This window comes from Pithys albifrons, chromosome 9, assembly GCF_047495875.1.
Source record: "Pithys albifrons albifrons isolate INPA30051 chromosome 9, PitAlb_v1, whole genome shotgun sequence".
Taxonomy (NCBI): domain Eukaryota; kingdom Metazoa; phylum Chordata; class Aves; order Passeriformes; family Thamnophilidae; genus Pithys; species Pithys albifrons.
Window position 1 is genome coordinate 4,542,285 of NC_092466.1, and position 10,910 is coordinate 4,553,194.

A 10,910-nucleotide genomic window follows, 5' to 3' on the forward strand; every position below is an offset into this window, starting at 1 on the left:
CTGCAGCCACTCGGGATCAGGCTCAGGAGCTGTCACCCTGCACGCTGCCAGAGCTTTCCACGCTGTAGGAAAGACCCTTCTCTTCCACTTCAGTTTTGTTTTGCTTTCTTAAACCAGGCTTTAAAGGGCTAATAGAGTCATTAAAGGCAGCTTAGGCTCTCCAGGCAGAGGTCCTACACACACACAGACACATACACACAGAGAGACACTCAGCAGCGAAGGAGCAGCTCAGGGTGCAGAGCTCAGGTCTGTTTGTGAGCCCTGTGAGCTCCCTGTCTCCAGAACACAAGTGCCAGGTGGATGAGGAGCAGGTGTCTGCCTCTTTTCCTGAAACAGTGCTCAAAAGCCACTTAAAGTTCCATCCCCGGAAGTGTTCAAAAAAGTGTGGATATGGCACTTGAGGACACAGTGGATGGATGTGGTGGTGGTACTGGTTTGATGGCTGGGCTTGATTATCTAAAAGGTCATTTCCTACCTCTATGATTCTGCAAGAAAAGCCTAAAGGTGACCCCTTTCTTTAAATAAGAGAAGTCCCCTTTTTCCTCCAGAGTTTCTTAGGGTGCTACCACCTTCCATATCAGCGTGGGAAACCCAAATTAAAGCAGTAAGTTTGACATATACTCCAGTACTTGGCCTAAATGAAGTGCTCCAAGTATTGTGCCTCACAGTTCAACAACTATTTCTATTCTATTCTATTCTAGTCTAGTCTAGTCTAGTCTAGTCTAGTCTAGTCTAGTCTGTTCCATTCCATACCGTTCCGTTCCATTCCATTCCATTGTCAAACTGTTCTGTTTTGTACAAATTTCTCAAGAAAAGAAAATACTGTAATCAATAAGGTTAAACACCCAGTGTTTACAGGGAAAATGCAACAACTAATGACTTAAATCTACAATCAATCTAGAGGTCTTTCCTAACCTTTGTGATTCTATGATTTAATGAAATAACAATAATAATATCATCATCAACAACAACAGCAATAATAATATTAATAACACTTTCTAGATTTCAGGAGAAATCTGGAGTGTTCTCTTGGTGACTGATTTGAGTCTCTGTATGTATTTACAACTCTGAAATCCCAATTAATTTACGTAAATGATTCCCCTGTTGGTAATCCCTGCAGTACAGGTTGTTTACTGGATGTTTTAGGGTTTATTTATCATGCATACCTAAGGGAGCAGGAGGGACCCATCAAATAGCTTTGCTTTAAACAAATCAGGAGGGAGGAACGTGCTGTGCATATGTTGAGGGTTAACCCCAGCTGGCAGCTAAGCACTGCACAGGCACTGGCTCTCCCTCCCTCAGGGGATGGAATCTTAGGAGAGAGTCACGGAATTGTTTAGGTTGGAAAACACATCTTAGACCATCGAGTCCAGGGAAGGTCTTTGAGCACTTGTATGAGTCGACTTTGGTCTGTCTTAAGCCCAGTAAAATGCAAAATTATGGCAAGGTTGCTTAGTGGAGGGGGAAGCCACAGGTCTCTCTCCCTCTTGGGGCCTGGTTATCAGGTGTCATGGTGCAGGCAACCTCTACTGCCCAAAGATCATTTTACTTCTGCCCCTACTCTTCCTAGCCCCAAATAACCAGCATCACCCAGTGGCAGTGTTCAAAGCCAAGCTGCAAAGGCCCTGAGAAACCTGGTCTAGAGGGAGGTGTCACTGCCCATGGCAGGAGGGGTGGGACTAGATGGTCCATAAGGTCTCTTCCAACCCCTTAACAGTCTGAATCTCTGACTCTTGCCTGGCTTCTTACTCTCCAACATGTGCTGTGTGCTCCACACAGGGAATGCTACACTGTGCACTGGGGCCAATTGGGGCCAGCCAGATGGTTTCTCATGGGTCACCACTTTGGGGAAGAGGGGACAGAAACCCTCCACTGCTTCACCACACGGCCCTTGTGCTCTGAGTGCCACAACAGCTCCAGCAGCTGCTCACCAGAGCCCTCCTGGTGAATTATTCACGCTCGGGCTGTCACTGCTACTTTGCTTCATGGAATTAAAGAAACATCAGGTCTGGAGGCACATGGCTGATGCTTCTGGCACTTCTGCCTAATGCACGGATATTTAAGGACTCTTGGGGCAGCTGAGGAAATCAAATCAAGCCAGGAGCAGCAGAAAATCATGGGAACCTTTGAGTCAGGGATGTTTGTGGGTGGATGTGTGTGGAGGTGGAAGGCTCAGCTCTCCCTTTCCCAGGGCTGCTTTGGAGCCAGGTGAGAGCTTCTTTCCTGGAGGCCAATTAGTGGATGAGCAAGCTCAGTCACCTTGTGCCAGCAGGAGAGTCACTTGGTCTCTATGTGTTATTCCTGCAAATGCAAGAAGTTAAGTGATGTATTCCAGCATGGGGTTTGGTTCATAATTTACATTTTAGAATCACTGCATATCAACATCATCAGTGATGTAGATATTGAGTAACACTTTATCTTCATTTGGAGCTGTTTGAATAGCATTCTTTTAAGTGAGAGAGTGTGTGGATGGACCTGCTTTATTTGGTTTCCCTATAAAGGTAAAAGGATGGGCTCAAAAAAAGCTCACTATTAAGTTAACTCTTAAGTTCACAGCCATTTCTCACAGAAAAAAATTATTAACAAGAATAATTAACTATATTTTAATTCTTTTAATTACATGGGGGTTTTTTCTGCTTTCTTTTGTTCTAAACCTATTTTTAATCATCTCCTCTTTCTTAATAAGAGTAACTAATCTGAAAGTTAACCTCATTGAGAGATGGTGAAGAACTAAAGTAAAAAAAAACAAAATTTCATCAGATTTAAATTAGAATTCAATTAAGATATCCATAATAATGCAGCCTGTAGAATGATTACTTTCAGAGAGGGAAATTAAATTTTTTCCATCAGCTCTTTCACCATTCATCTTCTTGCAGACACATCTGCAGAGGTTAGAATTATTCAGCACACCCCAATACCCTTTCTGACCCAAAGCCCTGAAGGTATTTCTAGAAAGGATGATTTCCAGAGTCCAGGAACTGTTAAAGGATTTTCATAGAATCATAGATGGTTTGTATGGGAAAGGACCTTAAAGAATATTTTGTTCCAACTCCCCTGCACTGGGCAGAGACTCCACCAGATCAGGTTACTCCAAGCTCTGCCCAACCTGGCCTTGGACACTTCCAGGGATGAGTGAGCCACAACTTCTCTGGGCAACCTGTACCAGTATCTCATCACCCTGACTATCTATTATGCCTCTTGCACCAGCTGAAGGAGAATTGCCTTTGCAAAACTGAGAAAGAGTAATTCATGCATTTGAAATCTACTTAGAGGATGCCAACATTAGCTGCAAGATGCAAAAGTGTTCTGGTGCTGTTCAAGTGAAAACACTTCAATCAGATGATGCCTGAATTTTAAGAGCTGTTATTGTTGCTCTGAATTTGCTCTCATGTTTTTTTCAAACTGACATGTGTATACAAGGGGCTTCATGAGCACCCACAAGTGCTTCTCCCATGAGGAGACACGATGAGGACTCTATCATATATTGGGACTGCCTTCACAGGAGCTCAGCTGTCACAACTGACATTGATGACCTTTGGTTTCTCCAGGCTTCACATGAGGATGTGGTCCCTCAAAAAAGCAGAGCTGCCTTGTGAAGTGATGGAGTAACCCTGAGCTTTGCTTTGCCCAGGGAAGCTTGTACTTGACCAGGCTGGATGGGGCTTGGAGCAACCTGGGGTAGTGGAAGGTGACAGGGGGGTTGGAATGAGATGGTCTTTAAGGTCAACCCAAACCATTCTGTGATTCTATTCTGTGATACTTCAAAAGTGCCTGAGGAGATTTAGAGACTTGCATGCAAAGGGAGAAAGTGCTGTGTCTGGAAAGTCTCTCATTCAGGGAAAGTAATTAAGCTTTGGGATGACCTCTGGTGCACTGCTTGTAATGCCACTTAGGACGTGCCTCTCACTTTGGGATTGAAACTGTCATGGGAAAAGCACTGGATATTTGATATGTAGAGGAAGAAGGAAGAGTCACTAATTAAAAGCCCCCAAATATTCCTGACTGTCTGAAGACAGGTAAAACAAATTGATTCCCAGTTATTCTGGATGAAAGGCAGGACTGACTTTGCTAGATATTACATCTCACACTGGTCCTATAAGTGATATGTGACACCTGTCACATCTACACTGCTCTAGATAGAATTTGTTCACTTTACCCTGTAGCACTTTAAAATGTCAGAGCAGAACTCACTTTTGTCACACTTGCTCTTTTTAGATGTGTGGTATTTCAATTTCCTCTTGTTTTAAACTGGGCTGGCTCCCTCTCACTCAGCAAAGACGAAAATAGAGGCTTGAACAGAAGGCTTTTAAAATGATACATAGATGTCAGTGCCTGTTTCTATATTAAAAGTCAAGCAAGAGCATGCACTCTTGTACACTTCCCTTTAGCAATTAGCTTGGTATTTTATTTTTTCATTTCTTCTACTATAGCAATTTTAGGTGGATTTTCCTATCTGCTTCCTTGCATGAAATGTCCATCATTAAAATTGTTATCTAGTGACTGCAGCAAATGACTTTTGAAACTTGCTTGGGTTTGGTGTGTTTGGTTTTATGTAATTGAGCAGAGTATCATTTCTGCTCTTTCTAATAAGTTCTGCAGGGGAGGAGGTTGTTATACATATGGGGATAATCTAACCAAACATATCTGCTTTATTAATGAAGGATATTTGGATCTTTGCTGCAGGCTGGGCAGAAGAGTTTGGGTTCAAAAATACATTTAATTTCCATCATCATATGTATTTTTGCACCACTTGATTTTGTGTTGCCTCCCTTACTGTGCTGGAATGGTGGATTTCAGAGCACAACTCACTGTGTGTCACCTGCAAAGTCTCCACCTGATTGCTTAACTAATTTAAATGTGCTGGGAAGCTTATTAATGCTATTCCAGCTCAGGGAAGGCGACATTCAATTCATAGGTCTCTAAGAGACTAAGAGACTCATTGCAAAGCAGTCTATTAAAGGCTTAAGTTATGTCCCTGTAACAGCTCTTCTGGGTTTGTCATTCCCATGGATTTGTGATATATTGACAAGGTTTTATAAAGCTTCTTTTCATTGGAAGCTTTTCTACAGGTCCGCAAGCTTAAAGGACTTTGAAATTCTAATTTTAATTATTGATTTAACTGGCTTACCATGGTAATGAAGGAATTATGCAACTCCTTCTATACAACCAGCAGCCTTTTTTAAAATACATAGGTTATTTCCAGGCCTGTAGCACTGCTAATGAGGTCTGGCATGCTCTTGCCATCAGTTTAGCTTTTTTTGCTTCAAATGTTATTAGAGTAAAGGGTTTTAGTCAGAACCTGCAAATCTAAGTCAACATTTTACAAGAAAAATCACAGAATGGTTTGGGAGGGAAGGGGTCTTAAAGATGATCTCATTCTACCCCCTGCCATGGGCAGGGACACCTTCCACTGTCCCAGGTTGCTCCAAGTCCTGTCCAACCTGGCCTTGGACACTCCCAGGAATGGAGCAGCCACAGCTTCTCTGGGCAAATGAAGGGCAAAATGGAGGGGGAAAGGAGGTGTATACTAACCATATTTGGTTTCTGTAATTAATTTAAAATTAATTTAATTTAAAACAATTGTATGGTCATCGAGCACAGCCAGCAGGTTCTTAGATTGACACTGGAAGTCACTGTGAATGTAGCCTTACTGTAATCCAGAAAGAGGAATCACTGACTTCTGTTAGAAAAAAGAAATCTTACCTTCTTTTATCAAATTTTCTAAGATCACCATAAACTGGAAGAGCTGATCCTGTGATCCTTTATTGACAGCAAACCTGTATCCCTGAGATATCCCATTTGTAGCTGCACCAGTTGTTTTCTATAGCTGGGAGCAAACACCCCATTCATTCTATTGCAAATCATGTGTGATGGCTCTCCTTGGGCCTGGAGCAGAGCATGTTCCATAAAATACACCAGGGCAAAGGCAATTGAATGGGTGAGTTGCTGTAGCTGATCTGTGCAGGTGTTGCAGCTGCCTGGAGCAGTAGGAGATGTACCCAAACTACCAGAGCTCACAGAGGCACCTGAATCAAGAAGTCAGAATGCTCTGTAAATAATTTCAGCAAATGAAAGTTCCAGGCAATAAACATGCTGGTACCATGCCAAGCTGGACGTGCAGGGCACTGAAGAATCAAGCAAGATCCTTTTCCATTTCTGCTGGGCAAGCACACACTGTGTGGGTCCATGGATCAGAAAGCTGTGGGTCAAGCCTTAGTCTGATTGCCTGGAGATCAGTGTCCGCTAAGAGATGGGGTGACTGGATCAGATTGATTAATTTCATCTTGTTTAATTTCATTTAGCTTAGATATCATTTAGGTCTAAAGTCAATAAAAGATACTGTTATTGGTTGATTAATAATATCTTGGACTTTAAAAAACCTCTTCAAAATTGCCTAATGATGAAGGAAGCTTTTAATGTATTAGTGTTTTTTGGAAGGGTTACTCTATTCCTTTAGAAAAAATACAACACTTAATGAAGAGCTTTAAGCCTTTTTTTTCTTCTGAATCAGTTCCCATCGTGACCCAAGACAAGACTGAGCCATCCACACTGCCTTTGTAGCTATGTCTTAGCCATGAACATGAAAGGTGGTCTGAGTCCTCTGATGGTGACACCAGTGGCAAAGCACTCATATAGTTAATAAGATCTTGTTTTCCTGCTCATCTTGAAGTGAAACAGGAAGCCTAGAAGGGAGAAATGAAAACAAAACAGCAAGGCAAATAAATAAATTTTTTAAAAAGGTTAATTTATCTTCAGGTTAACATTACCAGAGAAGATACAACAGGAGTTAAATTTCCAAAAGAAAGCTTGCTCATTGACTGATTTCAAATCAACAACAATTTTGAAAACTCTCACCAGAACTCAGGGCATTCTGTGAGTCTCACATTAAAAAGAGTCAGTTCTGTAGCAGAGCATGTAGAGCCAAAACCCACCACTGCCACTCTGCTCCTACAAACATGGGAAGAATCCACCAGGGTTAGTCTTCCTTTAATTAAGTAGCTCAGATTGAAGAGTTTTGAGGTCTGGTTTTGGTGCAGTTTCGTATTTTGCCAAGATTTAGCTGCCACAGCAGTCTGTGTTCAAAAGCTTAGCAACATCCCTCATCTCAGCACAGAACATGTGGATAAAACTCTTCTAAAAAAGTCACAGCCTTTCAATCAACTATAACTCTGCCTTGTCATCACCTTTAATTTCTTTTCCCAATGCAGTAAATGTTTAAAATAACCCCAAAGAATGAAATGGGAAGTATTGGCTGCTTTCCCCTGTGTCCTCAGTCAGAGAACTCCATGTGAGTTACCTATAATGAAAAAGAACTTCTGTAGAGCTCCTACACAGAGGCAGAGCCAAACTGGTGTCCAAGATCAGACAGCACCTGAAGGAACAGTTTGAAAAACTATCCAGTTCATGCAGTGCTGTGCAAGAACAGGGATACCTTCACTTTGTTTTTACCAAGGACATCTCCTGACCTGTCTCCAGGGAGTTCTTTCCATGGAAAAAGTGAATTTAGTCCACATTCATATAGAAATTCTATGTTTACTGGTTAATCCATTTGTCTTTTAAAAACACTTTTCTGATAAAGGTTCATAAAAATCTTGAGAAAATAATAATAAAAAAAAATAGCAGCCACACAAGAAGATATGAGATTTGTGGAAAGAGCAAGTGAGGACAGAGACCCTGAAGTGTTCTGTTATGTCCTTTATACCATAATATTCTAGAACATTTTTTACTTTTCTTATATTAAATTTCACCTGATAGCTGAGAGTCTAGCTACAAAATCTAATTATAAGGCAGGAAAAAAAGCAAGTGATGAAGTTTTGTCTATGTCTTTAATCACTATTTGATTTTTATCAACCCAAGGCATAATAAACATCACCTGCAATTATCTCCCACGCAGAAAGATTCCTTCCTTTTGCCATGAATACCTGTCATGCAGACCCAGGAGCCCTGGCTTGTTATTACTTGGGGCTCCAGGAACACCTGCGTTTTCTTGGCAAGCTCTGGAAGTGATAATGTTTTACCAGTGTTCATCTAAGAATTTCCTCTGCATTCAGGAGTACCTCATTGATCTGGTACAAAGAAAGGAAAATTAAAGGAGTTGCTGACTGATTTGTTTTCACTGTGTTGAGGATCTTCCCCTCTCCATCACAAGTTTTAGATGGATTAAGTCAGCATAGAAAGTCCCCACTTTGGTTATTTGTGGGAAAGCTGAACCCCCAAAGGATTTGGACAGAAAGCTCTAAATGGGGTTTTACTTGCCTGACAAAAAGCTGATTTTTTTCTCTCATGTGGAAAAGAAAAGGTAATTATTGCTAACAAAAAGTCTCTTTTATTTCCATTTTAAAATGGGTATAATTCAATTAGCTTCAAGGAGCTGCTCCTCCTCTGCCTGTGGGCCTGGGAGGTGAGGAAGCACTGCAGGCAGGAGGAGCATCTCCATGCCTGGACACACAGGCAGTGCCTCTGCAGCCCCACAGTTGGATGACGCTGAAGCTTCTTTTTTCTTCTGGGTACATTTTTTAAATGGGAACAATGTTTTCAAAAATGGCTGTCAGTGCAGAGAAATTGAGGTTGTCTTAATACACATCCACTGCAATATTTCCTCATTTGCAAACAGTTTTGTCACTTTGGATTTGCAGCTGTCAGGATTTCTCCCCTCTGTACACTGACTTCTCCCCTTTTTTGCTGCTAGCTGTGTAAAGTCACAGTGCATCTTGAACTTATTTTCTTCCAACCTTTCTTGCAAACCTTCTACCCTTTCTTTCTTGTTAATGAAGGGAAGCAACCAGAACTCAAACTCTGCTACTTTCCTTCTTTTTTCTCAGCAGATCTCTTTAACATCTGACAGTTTTTCTTTCCTTTGGTGTAATCTGGAGGGAAGGAAAGCATTGCAGTGAGTTCTGTAGGAGAGCACACACACAGAATCAAAAGTTCAATCCAATTAGTATAAACTGTATGTCTGCTCCTCAGGAGAGCCTCTAACACACACTGGCAGGGCAGAGATTCATGTGGCAGTGACTTCCTTCAGATCATAGAATCACAAATTGTCTGGGCTGGAAAGGACTTTTAAAGGTCATCCATGGGCAGGGACACCTTCCACTAGAGGTGACAGATGTCCCATCCAACCTGATCTTGAATGTTTCCATGGATGGAGCACCTACCACCTGTCTGGGCAAACTTCATGTGCAATGAAAGGAAATATTCCTCTAATGAATTATATAATTTCTCTTTGCCTATAGGTATTTCCAGAAAATTCTGAGGGGTTCCAGGTCATTTTTCTCCACCCTCCATCCCTGGATTGCTCATAGTATTGGATATATTTTATAAAGCATCCTCTCCTTTCTGAAAGCTTCACTCAACACCATGCACCAGGGACTCCAAGTGCCAGCTGAACTGTTGCCTTTGGCCTGGGAAGAACTTGCCATGGCTCAGGGCACCTTGGCCATGCTCTGGGTGCAACTCCCATGCCCACACTGTCATTGTGGGGCATTCCAAGAGCAAAGAACGTGCCTGAAGCCATCCTGGATGTCACAGCTTGCAGTCTGCTCACACATTACAGGCACTCAACCTGCCTCAGTTGCATCTATCATAACTCAGCTGGAAAGCCTGGTACCAACCTGATTTACAGCTGTATGAGTTATTTCCCTGTACATAACTCAGAGATGGCAAGGTGATTGAAAGGACAGAAAATCCAAGTCTTTGATTGCAAAAAATTGGAAAATTTCTGCTCATGAATTTCAGTGTGGTCTCTGGCATGATTTCCAGAAGGAAATAAGAATGTGCTCGTCTTTGGAAGAAGTAAAAAATGTAAAAAGACATGATAGGTTGTTGCAACTGGACGAGATGATAAAGCAATGTTGAAGCAAACTCGGGGGCATTATCCACAAACAGCTTGCTTGGTCTAATAAACTGAAACTCTAATTCTGGAGACAGGCCATCTCCCTGAGCAGCAGGGACATCCAAGCCCTATATTACCAAGGATCCCCAAGTCAGATAAAAGCTCATATTTATCCACTAAGTCATGAATCAGCTAAAATCAATATTTGTATTTTAAAGTATTTTTTATAAGCCTCACTGGGTGAGGACTGCACTGCCAAACCTCAGCTTTAACATGATTTTTTCTGACAAGACATGCATCACTGAAAATATTTGTCTGTAATGAAAGTGATGGCACAGGTTTATAGCCCTGCAAACACAAACATGCACTGACAGTGCCCCAGAGAAAGGCTCTGTGGTTTACATGTATGTTCTCCACAGGCTGTTTTGCCCCAGTGGGATCCCATGGGGGTTTAGCCCACAACAAATCTGAACAAAGGGTTGGTGGGATTTTCCAGCAGTTGATAAAATGGGATGCTCTGTGGTGGCAAAGGGGCTGTAGCAGTGTGTAAACCACCCCCCTGGTGGGGATGGTGTCCCTGGCTGGAGCAGAAGGATTTACTGCCTGTTCCTTAGTCAGATCATACAGGGGTAGGAGATGCTGTTGGTGAAGTCCTGTCACCATCCCGGAAAGGACTGGAGGGTCCTTACAGCCTCAGCTTGCTCCCAGTTATCCACAGGGATCCCACAATGGGGAAGGCAGAAAAATAACCTCTCTCCTCCATGCCTGAGCTGATAACAGGAAAACTGGATTTGTAGTCTTGTTCCTTCGTCTTGTACTTCTCTCTTTCCTGAGCATGAGAATAACCCTTGATGCTGTAATATTCCTTGGAAAATTACTTCAGATACATAGACAGAGATACAGACAGAGATACAAATAATTTCCACAGATATTCCAGGATATTACCCTGGTCCACCAAAGGACAGGATTTTTTGCTGTGGAACTTTATTAATCACTATGTTAGATGACTTTCACCAGAGAAAGCTGTGGGTGAAAAAAGCACAGGGCCTGCAATAAAAATTCCAAGAGGCAATAC